The sequence below is a fragment of the Lolium rigidum genome, chromosome 7, assembly GCF_022539505.1.
Source record: "Lolium rigidum isolate FL_2022 chromosome 7, APGP_CSIRO_Lrig_0.1, whole genome shotgun sequence".
NCBI lineage: Eukaryota > Viridiplantae > Streptophyta > Magnoliopsida > Poales > Poaceae > Lolium > Lolium rigidum.
Genome location: NC_061514.1, coordinates 275,198,346 through 275,211,217, shown reverse-complemented (window position 1 = coordinate 275,211,217; position 12,872 = coordinate 275,198,346).

Sequence of the window (12,872 nt, the reverse complement as noted above, 5' to 3'; positions counted from 1 at the left end):
ATAACCCACAAGTATAGGGGATCGCGCAGCCTTCTCGAGGGAAGTAAAACCCAAATTTGTTGATTCACACAAGGGGAGGCAAAGAATACTTATGCAAGCGCCTCACAACTCGAGTTGTCACATCCAAACTTCGCACCTGGATAAGCACTAGGCAATCAAATGGGTGGTGAAAGCAGCAAGAATATGAGAGCAAGAGGTATCAAAGAATATTAGCAGCAAAGTAGCAGTGAACACAGAGGCAATGGCACCGTAGAAATAGTTGATACTACTTCCAATGACATATAGGACCGAGTGATTTGACGATGATAGATGGACCGGGGTTCCCACCATTCTTACACTAGTGGTAACTCTCACAATGACTAGCGACACTTGGTGGGTGAACAAAATTGCAGCTTGGGCGGTCTGATAGGATTTGAAATAGCATTAAGACAAAGTAACATCAAGTTTATTAATCATGTAGGCATGTTTTCCATATATAGTCACATGCTTGCTCGTCAGCTGAGAAATCATGGTTGCATCTTTTTGTGCCTACCATGCTCGTAAGGGCGCCACGGTCCTCAAGGGAATTCCATCGGTAATTAAGGTACTCCTTTTAATAGAGCACCGGTGAGTCAAAGCATTAACACTTGGTGAAAACATGTATGATCTCATATCTAAGCCATCCCTCCAGCTTATCCTGCAGCTTGCTGTCACTCTAGGGCCTCAAGGTTCCGGACATAGACATGTGCAAACAACTTGTAGATACAATCTAAGCAATAAGTATAGAGCTTAAATCTAAGATCATGCCACTGCACTAGTGACAAACAATAAACACAACAAGATTGCAGCAACAATAACTTCACAAACTTTATAGATAGACCGATCATAATGTAACAAATTCATCGGATCCCAACAAACACAACACCGACATATATCGATGGATCTCAATCATGTAAGGCGGCTCAGAGATCAGAGCTGAAGTACATGCGAGAGAGAGTACCAACTAGCTACTACTAGAACCCGTAGTCCATGAGGGAACTACTCACGGAGTATGATGGAGGTGGTGGCGTTGATGGAGAAGCTTCCTGTGGGCACTTCCACGCCCCGGCGTCATCATGTATGTTTTTCACTAAGTTAGTTGTCCGTTCAACTCTTGGCCTATGAACGGTATTTTAATCATTCTCTTTAGAAAAGATTTGCAAGCGCCAAATGATTCAAAAATCAAATGACTCCAAAAATCCATTTGCATGGAGTTCCTTCATGCTTTCCTTTCTAACATGACCTAAATGGCGGTTCCACAAATAAGTGGAATTCAAATCATTTGCCTTATGGCATTTTAGCGTCAGTGTTATGTATGTGTGTTTCACCATTAAAATTTATAATAACTTATCCATCGTATATGGAGTAATGTCATAATTTGAACAACTCATTGTTTTCATTTGACCAGAGCAAAATAACAATTATTAAGTTCTTTGTTATAAATTCTAAGGGCTAGATAGAATGCTAATGACGAACATAATAACATTTTATTTTGTTCCATTCGTGCATTCCTATCATATTCCTTATCAGTCACTTAGGCCATTGTATTCTTGTATTGCGTTGTTTTGTATGACACTTCATACCAACCAATATGGTACAAATACCCAAGAATTTCATTGTGTGACCTAACTAGGAATATAACCATAACATGTATATCATTTATATACACCTGAGCTAGACATTCTAGTCTTTTCTTTCTTTCTCGCCAATAATCTTTTGTAGTTTCTCTTTTAGCTTTCCTCATTATTCGTAAAAACACATCAACTTCAATAACTTCTCGGTTTGTTGGTCAAATACCAATAACCTTGAGGTTCTTACTTTGAAGTTGATCATCATATGACAAGTGTTCCGGATTTCACTATTAGTAACCTTGTAATATGATGAATAATTTCACTCATAATTTTATCCATTGTATCATGATGACTTTCTGAGACCATGTCTGTACATGCTAGGCTCATAAAGTTTTAACCTTGGTATTCGCATGTGCAAATCTGGCTTGCACCCGTTGTATGCACACGTAGAATCTATAACACCCGATCATCACGTGATGCTTCGATACGACGAATCTTAGCAACAGTGCATACTAAGGATGATAACTTCATGGATATGTGATACGTCTCCAACGTATCGATAATTTCTTATGTTTCATGCCACATTATTGATGTTATCTACATGTTTTATGCACATTTTATGTCATATTCGTGCATTTTCTGGAACTAACCTATTAACAAGATGCCGAAGTGCCGCTTGTTGTTTTCTCGCTGTTTTTGGTTTCGTAAATCTTAGTAACGAAATATTCTCGAATTGGACGAAATCAACGCCCGTGGTCCTATTTTGCCACAAAGCTTCCGGAAGATCGAAGAGGAGACGAAGTGGGGCCACGAGGTGGCCACACCCTAGGGCGGCGCGCCCCCTTGGCCGCGCGGCCCCGTGGTGTGGGCCCCTCGTGCCGCCTCCCGACTCCGCCCTTCCGCCTACTTAAAGCCTCCGTCGCGAAACCCCCGCACCGAGAGCCACGATACGGAAAACCTTCCGGAGACGCCGCCGCCGCCAATCCCATCTCGGGGATTCGGAGATCGCCTCCGCACCCTCGCCGGAGAGGGGAATCATCTCCTCGGAGGACTCTACGCCGCCATGGTCGCCTCCGGAGTGATGTGTGAGTAGTTTACCCCCGGACTATGGGTCCATAGCAGTAGCTAGATGGTTGTCTTCTCCCCATTGTGCTTCATTGTCGGATCTTGTGAGCTGCCTAACATGATCAAGATCATCTATCTGTAATTCTATATGTTGCGTTTGTTGGGATCCGATGAATAGAGAATACTTGTTATGTTGATTATCAAAGTTATGTCTATGTGTTGTTAATGATCTTGCATGCTCTCCGTTATTAGTAGATGCTCTGGCCAAGTTGATGCTAGTAACTCCAAGAGGGAGTATTTATGCTCGATAGTGGGTTCATGTCTCCTTGAATCTGGAGGGGTGACAAGAACCTCTAAGGTTATGGATGTGTCTGTTGCCACTAGGGATAAAACATTGGTGCTATGTTCAAGGATGTAGTCACCGATTACATTACGCGCAATACTTAATGCAATTGTCCGTTGTTAGCAACTTAATACCGGAGGGGTTCGGATGATAACTCGAAGGTGGACTTTTTAGGCATAGATGCATGCTGGATAGCGGTCTATGTACTTTGTCGTAATGCCCAATTAAATCTCACTATACTCATCATAATATGTATGTGCATGGTCATGCCCTCTTTATTTGTCAATTGCCCAACCGTAATTTGTTCACCCAACATGCTCGTTTATCTTATGGGAGAGACACCTCTAGTGAACTGTGGACCCCGGTCCAATTCTCTATACTCGAAATACAATCTACCGCAATACTTGTTCTACTGTTTTCGCAAACAATCATCATCCACACTATACATCTAATCCTTTGTTACAGCAAGCCGGTGAGATTGGCAACCTCACCGTTTCGTTGGGGCAAAGTACTTTGGTTGTGTTGTGCGGGTTCCACGTTGGCGCCGGAATCCCCGGTGTTGCGCCGCACTACATCCCGCCGCCATCAACCTTCAACGTGCTTCTTGGCTCCTACTCGGTTCGATAAACCTTGGTTTCATACCGAGGGAAAACTTGTCGCTCGTACGCATCACACCTTCCTCTTGGGGTTCCCAACGGACGCGTGTTGTACGCGTATCAAGCTCTTTTTCTGGCGCCGTTGCCGGGGAGATCAAGACACGCTGCAAGGGGAGTCTCCACTTCCCAATCTCTTTACTTTGTTTTTGTCTTGCTTAGTTTTGTTTACTACTTTGTTTGCTGCACTAAATCAAAATACAAAAAATATAGTTGCTAGTTTTACTTTATTTGCTATCTTGTTTGCTATATCAAAAACACAAAAAAATTAGTTACTTCATTTACTTTATCTAGTTTGCTTTACTTACTACTACTAAAATGAGTAATCCTGAAGTTGAAGTTCGTACGTTTAAGCAAAGAGGGGGAGAATGTTTAAGAGATGCTTGGTATAGAATTAGTGATGCCCATAATAGGTGCACTAAGAAACACTCCACCACTATCCTACTCAGGAATTTTTATGTTGGTATCTCTAGCTGGAATAGATATGTTCTTGATAGTCTCGCAAAAGGTAACTTCCTAAGTACTCCTGCATTAGAAGCTAGCTGCATTATTGAGAGTCTATTTGGAATACCTCCTGTTGATGAAGTTAAAACTGAAATCTCTCTTGAAGATGTTATGAAAAAATTGGAAACCTTAGAGAAAAATTTTCCAAGTATTGAAGCTAAATTGGAAATGTTACTTGATAAAACTGATGAACTTGATAAATCCTTAGGAGGAATTGATGAAAGAATTAGTGTCCTAGGAACTTGTGCTGTCCATGATGATCAAAGCAATAGGATTGACGAACTTGAAAAAGCTATGGGAACCTTGGGTTCAATATTTTCTTCTCTTAAATATAAGGAGAAAGCTTATGTGGGTAAGGAGCAAAAGTTTATGTATGTCTCTAAAGTGCCTAAACCAAAAAGTATTATTATAGGCCTAAAATTGACAAAGCCCTTAGTGCCACTACGGATGGGGGAGCTCATAATAATGATGCACCACCCTTTGATAATACTTGATACACACTTTCTGCGCCTAGCTGAAAGGCGTTAAAGAAAAGCGCTTATGGGAGACAACCCATGGTTTTTACCTACAGTACTTTGTTTTTATTTTGTGTCTTAGAAGTTGTTTACTACTGTAGCAACCTCTCCTTATCTTAGTTTAGTGTTTTATTGTGCCAAGTAAAGTCGTTGATAGTAAAGTTCATACTAGATTTGGATTACTGCGCAGAAACAGATTTCTTTGCTGTCACGAATCTGGGCTGTTTTCTCTGTAGGTAACTCATAAAATTATGCCAATTTACGTGAGTGATCCTCAGATATGTACGCAACTTTCATTCAATTTGAGCATTTTCATTTGAGCAAGTCTGGTGCCTCGATAAAATTCGTCAATACGAACTATTCTGTTTTGACAGATTCTGCCTTTTATTTCGCATTGCCTCTTTTGCTATGTTGGATGAATTTCTTTGATCCATTAATGTCCAGTAGCTTTATGCAATGTCCAGAAGTGTTAAGAATGATTATGTCACCTCTGAACATGTCAATTTTTATCGCCACTAACCCTCTAATGAGTTGTTCTAAGTTTGGTGTGGAGGAAGTTTTCAAGGATCAAGAGAGGAGTATGATGCAACATGATCAAGGAGAGTGAAAGCTCTAAGCTTGGGGATGCCCCGGTGGTTCACCCCTGCATATTCTAAGAAGACTCAAGCGTCTAAGCTTGGGGATGCCCAAGGCATCCCCTTCTTCATCGACAACATTATCAGGTTCCTCCCCTGAAACTATATTTTTATTCCATCACATCTTATGTGCTTTTCTTAGAGCGTCGGTTTGTTTTTGTTTTTTGTTTTGTTTGAATAAAATGGATCCTAGCATTCACTTTATGGGAGAGAGACACGCTCCGCTGTAGCATATGGACAAGTATGTCCTTAGTTTCTACTCATAGTATTCATGGCGAAGTTTCTTCTTCGTTAAATTGTTATATGGTTGGAATTGGAAAATGATACATGTAGTAATTGCTATAAATGTCTTGGGTAATGTGATACTTGGCAATTGTTGTGCTCATGTTTAAGCTCTTGCATCATATACTTTGCACCCATTAATGAAGAAATACATAGAGCATGCTAAAATTTGTTTTGCATATTTGGTCTCTCTAAGGTCTAGATAATTTCTAGTATTGAGTTTGAACGACAAGGAAGACGGTGTAGAGTCTTATAATGTTTACAATATGTCTTTTATGTGAGTTTTGCTGCACCGGTTCATCCTTGTGTTTGTTTCAAATAGCCTTGCTAGCCTAAACCTTGTATCGAGAGGGATTACCTCTCATGCATCCAAAATACTTGAGCCAACCACTATGCCATTTGTGTCCACCATACCTACCTACTACATGGTATTTTCCGCCATTCCAAAGTAAATTGCTTGAGTGCTACCTTTAAAATTCCATCATTCACTTTTGCAATATATAGCTCATGGGACAAATAGCTTAAAAACTATTGTGGTATTGAATATGTTCTTATGCACTTTATCTCTTATTAAGTTGCTTGTTGTGCGATAACCATGTTCACTGGGGACGTCATCAACTACTCTTTGTTGAATTTCATGTGAGTTGCTCTGCATGTTCGTCTTGTCTGAAGTAAGGGAGATCTACCACCTTATGGTTAAGCATGCATATTGTTAGAGAAGAACATTGGGCCGCTAACTAAAGCCATGATCCATGGTGGAAGTTTCAGTTTTGGACATATATCCTCAATCTCATATGAGAAAATTATTAATTGTTGTTACATGCTTATGCATAAAAGAGGAGTCCATTATCTGTTGTCTATGTTGTCCCGGTATGGATGTCTAAGTTGAGAATAATCAATAGCGAGAAATCCAATGCGAGCTTTCTCCTTAGACCTTTGTACAGGCGGCATAGAGGTACCCCATTGTGACACTTGGTTAAAACATGTGCATTGCGATGATCCGGTAGTCCAAGCTAATTAGGACAAGGTGCGGGCACTATTAGTATACTATGCATGAGGCTTGCAACTTGTAAGATATAATTTACATGATACATATGCTTTATTACTATCGTTGACAAAATTGTTTCATGTTTTCAAAATCAAAGCTCTAGCACAAATATAGCAATCGATACTTTTCCTCTATGGAGGACCATTCTTTGACTTTCATTGTTGAGTCAGTTCACCTATTTCTCTCCACCTCAAGAAGCAAACACTTGTGTGAACTGTGCATTGATTCCTACATACTTGCATATTGCACTTATTATATTACTCTATGTTGACAATTATCCATGAGATATACATGTTACAAGTTGAAAGCAACCGCTGAAACTTGATCTTCCTTTGTGTTGCTTCAATGCTTTCACTACATATGCTTTACAAATAGTATGATCAAGGTTATGATGGCATGTCACTCCAGAAATTATCTTTGTTATCGTTTTACCTGCTCGGGACGAGCAGAACTAAGCTTGGGGATGCTGATACGTCTCCAACGTATCGATAATTTCTTATGTTCCATGCCACATTATTGATGTTATCTACATGTTTTATGCACATTTTATGTCATATTCGTGCATTTTCTGGAACTAACCTATTAACAAGATGCCGAAGTGCCAGTTGCTGTTTTCTCACTGTTTTTGGTTTCAGAAATCCTAGTAACGAAATATTCTCGAATTGGACGAAATCAACGCCTGTGGTCCTATTTTGCCACAAAGCTTCCAGAAGACCGAAGAGGAGACGAAGTGGGGCCACGAGGTGGCCACACCCTAGGGCGGCGCCCCCTTGGCCGCGCGGCCTCGTGGTGTGGGCCCTCGTGCCGCCTCCGACCTGTCCTTCCGCCTACTTAAAGCCTCCGTCGCGAAACCCCCGGCACCGAGAGCCACGATACGGAAAACCTTCCGGAGACGCCGCCGCCGCCAATCCCATCTCGGGGGATTCGAGAGATCGCCTCCAGCACCTCTGCCGGAGAGGGGAATCATCTCCCGGAGGACTCTACGCCGCCATGGTCGCCTCCGGAGTGATGTGTGAGTAGTCTACCCCTGGACTATGGGTCCATAGCAGTAGCTAGATGGTTGTCTTCTCCCCATTGTGCTTCATTGTCGGATCTTGTGAGTCTGCCTAACATGATCAAGATCATCTATCTGTAATTCTATATGTTGCGTTTGTTGGGATCCGATGAATAGAGAATACTTGTTATGTTGATTATCAAAGTTATGTCTATGTGTTGTTTATGATCTTGCATGCTCTCCGTTGTTAGTAGATGCTCTGGCCAAGTTGATGCTAGTAACTCCAAGAGGGAGTATTTATGCTCGATAGTGGGTTCATGTCTCCGTGAATCTGGAGGGGTGACAAGAACCTCTAAGGTTATGGATGTGCTGTTGCCACTAGGGATAAAACATTGGTGCTATGTTCAAGGATGTAGTCACCGATTACATTACGCGCAATACTTAATGCAATTGTCTGTTGTTAGCAACTTAATACTGGAGGGGTTCGGATGATAACTCGAAGGTGGACTTTTTAGGCATAGATGCATGCTCGGATAGCGGTCTATGTACTTTGTCGTAATGCCCAATTAAATCTCACTATACTCATCATAATATGTATGTGCATGGTCATGCCCTCTTTATTTGTCAATTGCCCAACTGTAATTTGTTCACCCAACATGCTCGTTTATCTTATGGGAGAGACACCTCTAGTGAACCGTGGACCCCGGTCCAATTCTCTATACTCGAAATACAATCCATCGCAATACTCGTTCTACTCGTTTTCCGCAAACAATCATCATCCACACTATACATCTAATCCTTTGTTACAGCAAGTCAGGTGAGATTGACAACCTCACCTGTTTCGTTGGGGCAAAGTACTTTGGTTGTGTTGTGCAGGTTCCACGTTGGCGCCGGAATTCCTGGTGTTGCGCCGCACTACATCCCGCCGCCATCAACCTTCAACGTGCTTTTTGGCTCCTACTGGTTCGATAAACCTTGGTTTCATACCGAGGAAAACTTGTCGCCGTACGCATCTCACCTTCCTCTTGGGGTTCCCAACGGACACGTGTTGCACGCGTATCAAGCTCTTTTTCCGGCGCCGTTGCCTGGGAGATCAAGACACGCTGCAAGGGAGTCTCCACTTCCCAATCTCTTTACTTTGTTTTTGTCTTGCTTAGTTTTGTTTACTACTTTGTTTGCTGCACTAAATCAAAATACAAAAAAATTAGTTGCTAGTTTTACTTTATTTGCTATCTTGTTTGCTATATCAAAAACACAAAAAAATTAGTTACTTGCATTTACTTTATCTAGTTTGCTTTATTTACTACTACTAAAATGAGTAATCCTGAAGTTGAAGTTCGTACGTTTAAGCAAAGAGGGGGAGAATGTTTAAGAGATGCTTGGTATAGAAGTTGAAGTATTCCGCGTGTGCAACATGGCTTACACCCGTTGTATATGAACGTTGAATCTATCATATCCGATCATCACGAGATGCTTTGAAACGACAAACTTTGGCAACGGTGCATACGAGGGGAGAACACTTTATTATCTTGATATTAATGTGAGGGATCATCTTATAATGCTACCGTCGCGTTCTAAGCAAAATAAGATGCATAAAGGATTAACATCACATGCAATTCATATGTGATATGATATGGCCCTTTTGTCTTTGCGCCTTTGATCTTCATCTCCAAAGCACGAACATGATCTCCATCATCAACGGGCATGATCTCCATCATCGTCGGCGTAGTGTCAAGGTCCATGGCGCCGTCTTCATGGTTGTTCACCTCATGTAGCAACTATTACAACTACTTTGAAATACTACTCAACATGAAAATTAAATACAACCATAAGGCTCCTGCTGGTTGCCACAATACAATAATGATCATCTCATACATATTCATCATCACATTATGGCCATATCATATCACCAAACCCTGCAAAAACAAGTTAGACGTCTCTAATTTGGTTTGCATATTTTACGTGGTTTAGGGTTTTCGAGAGATCTAATCTACCTACGAACATGAACCACAACGGTGATACTAGTGTTGTCAATAGAAGAGTAAATTGAATCTTCACTATAGTAGGAGAGACAGACACCCGCAAAGCCTCTTATGCAATACAAGTTGCATGTCGAACGAGGAACAAGTCTCATGAACGCGGTCATGTAAAGTTAGTCCGGGCCGCTTCATCCCACTATGCCACAAAGATGCAAAGTACTCAAACTAAAGACAACAAGAGCATCAACGCCCACGAAACCATTGTGTTCTACTCGTGCAACCATCTATGCATAGACACGGCTCGATACCCATCGTAGGGATTCGTTGCATAGAAAACAAAAATTTTCCTACCGCGAGAACGCAATCCAAGCCAAGATGCAATCTAGAAGATGGGAGCAACGAGGGGATGAACGAGACTAACCCTTGAAGATTTCCAAAGCCTATAAGAGTAGGCTCTTATTGCTGCGGTAGACGATCACTTGCCGCTTGCAAAAGCGCGTAGAAGATCTTGATCACGGTGCCACGATCGGGCAACACCTCCGTACTCGGTCACACGTTCGGTGTTGATGAAGACGACGTCCTTCTCCCCGTTCCAGCGGGCAGGGGAAGTAGTAGATCCTCCTCGGAATCCCGACAGCACGACGGCGTGGTGGCGGTGGTGGTGGAGAACTCCGACAGAGCTTTCTATGTGGGAGAGAGAGGTAGGAGGGAACCGTTATGGTTTGGGAGAGGGGGTGCCGGCTAGGGCAGCCTTGAGGGATGCGGCCATGGTGGTGTTGTGGTGGCCGGCCAGCCCCTCTCCTCCCCTCTTTATATAGGTGAAAGCCCCAAGGTTTAGGTCAAAGTGTCCGAATAAGACCCCAACAAAAACCTTCCAAGTAACCAAACCTAGGGGGAGTGGGACTCCCCCCTTTCCTTGGTGGGGTGGCCGGCCACCATGGTGGGGAGTCCACTTGGGACTCCTCCTCCCTTAGGCCGATCGGCCAAGGTGGGTGGAGTCCCAGACTCTTCTAGAACCTTCCAGAAAAAATACCGGATCATTTTCAAACCTAGAAAATGACTTCCTATATATGAATCTTATTCTCCGGACCATTCCGGAACTGCTCGTGATGTCCTGGATCCCATCCGAGACTCCGAACAAAACTTTGAACTCCATTCCAAATTCCATATCTACTTAAACGACATCAAACCTTAAGTGTGTCACCCTACGGTTCGTGAACTATGTGGACATGGTTGAGTACTCTCTCCGACCAATAACCAATAGCGGGATCTGGAGATCCATAATGGCTCCCACATATTCAACGATGACTTTAGTGATCGAATGAACCATTCACATACGATACCAATTCCCTTTGTCACGCGATATTTTACTTGTCCGAGGTTTGATCATCGGTATCACTCTATATCTTGTTCAACCTCGTCTCCTGACAAGTACTCTTTACTCGTACCGTGGTATGTGGTCTCTTATGAACTTATTCATATGCTTGCAAGACATTAGACGACATTCCACCGAGAGGGCCCGTAGTATATCTATCCGTCATCGGGATGGACAAATCCCACCGTTGATCCGTATGCCTCAACTCATACTTTCCGGATACTTAATCCCACCTTTATAACCACCCATTTACGCAGGTGGCGTTTGATGTAATCAAAGTACCTTTCCGGTATAAGTGATTTACATGATCTCATGGTCATAAGGACTAGGTAACTATGTATCGAAAGCTTATAGCAAATAACTTAATGACGTGATCTTATGCTACGCTTAATTGGGTGTGTCCATTACATCATTCATACAATGATATAACCTTGTTATTAATAACATCCAATATTCATGATTATGAAACTAATCATCCATTAATCAACAAGCTAGTTTAAGAGGCATACTAGGGACTCTTTGTTGTTCACATAACACACATGTATCAATGTTTCGGTTAATACAATTATAGCATGGTATGTAAATATTATCATAAACACAAAGATATATTATAATAATCATTTTATTATTGCCTCTTGGGCATATCTCCAACAGTCTATTTCACAGGCATTTCGGTGGTACTTCAACAACCCAGATATTTTAATATTTCTACAAAATTGTAACCAACAATCTTGATACCAAGGACGCGGTCGAGTTTTGGATGTTTCTTCAGCTATTTTTGAAAAGGAATCCCGCATTCTTAAACCTGAAAATATTGTTTTAAAAAAAAGAATGTTGACACGGACGCGGCGTGCGCCGCGTCGCAAACTTCCTAGTCCGCATCAATCCCCAATCTTTTTCACTCGACTGAAACAGGCGGCGGCCACGAAGCAGACCCCTCCCGTGTCGCTGCAGTGAGATGATCTCTCACCGGCGGCGAGAGGAGCTCCCTCTACGCCCTTCCTCGTAGGAGACTCCTCCTGGAGGTGGGTGCCGGGCGCGACGCCGTCCACGAGACCCAGCACGGCCGGGCTCCAAGTGCTCGCACGGCGGTCGCGTCCGCTCGACGGCGGGGTGGGAAGCCGGGGCTGAGGACCACGAGGCGGCGGCGTGCGGCTGTGCGCGGCGACGGTGGAGGGGTGGCGGGCGGCCGGGACGACATGAGCGATGGCGCGACGACGGGCGCGACACCTGAGCCGAAGACGAAAGCGACCAGTCAGCGCCGAGACGAAGTCGGGCTCGTGGCCCTCGCGAACCTGCGCGCGAGGCGCGTCCGGGAAGCGAACCACCGACGACAACATCAGGAGGAGCGCGCCCGCTCCAATTTCAACAACCGTGGGGATCGGAGACAGCAATGCGGTGCGACCTCCTGCTCTTCATCATCGTCGACAATAGTGTCCTCCTCCGGAGGCAGGGTTGCCTCGACAGGGGCGACACTACTCCGGCGGTCGAAGCCGCTAGCGCCGTCATCTTGAAGGAGATGAAGAATTAGGGAAAGAAACCGTCCAGGCATGGATTCTTCTCACCTTACTGCCTGTAGAATTCCTTCTCGTTGATCTTCCCTTCTTGTTCTTCTCGAAATCGCTCAGATGGAGAGCGTGCTGATAAATATAGGAGAGAGACAACAAATGATTCAATTGTTCTGTTCCATTGATGATTCACAACTTATATACAAGGGGAAGAGACGCGAATATAGGTCACGTCCGTTGGAAAAGGTGTGAGAAAGGATTGTATTACAAACCAACCAACACAGAGAATTACATGAGGAAGGATTATCTCTTTAATTAAACCTACTTAATTAAATCCTAACAAATCGCCCGGGCCGGCCTAAAAATTTGGAGCTAAACCCTA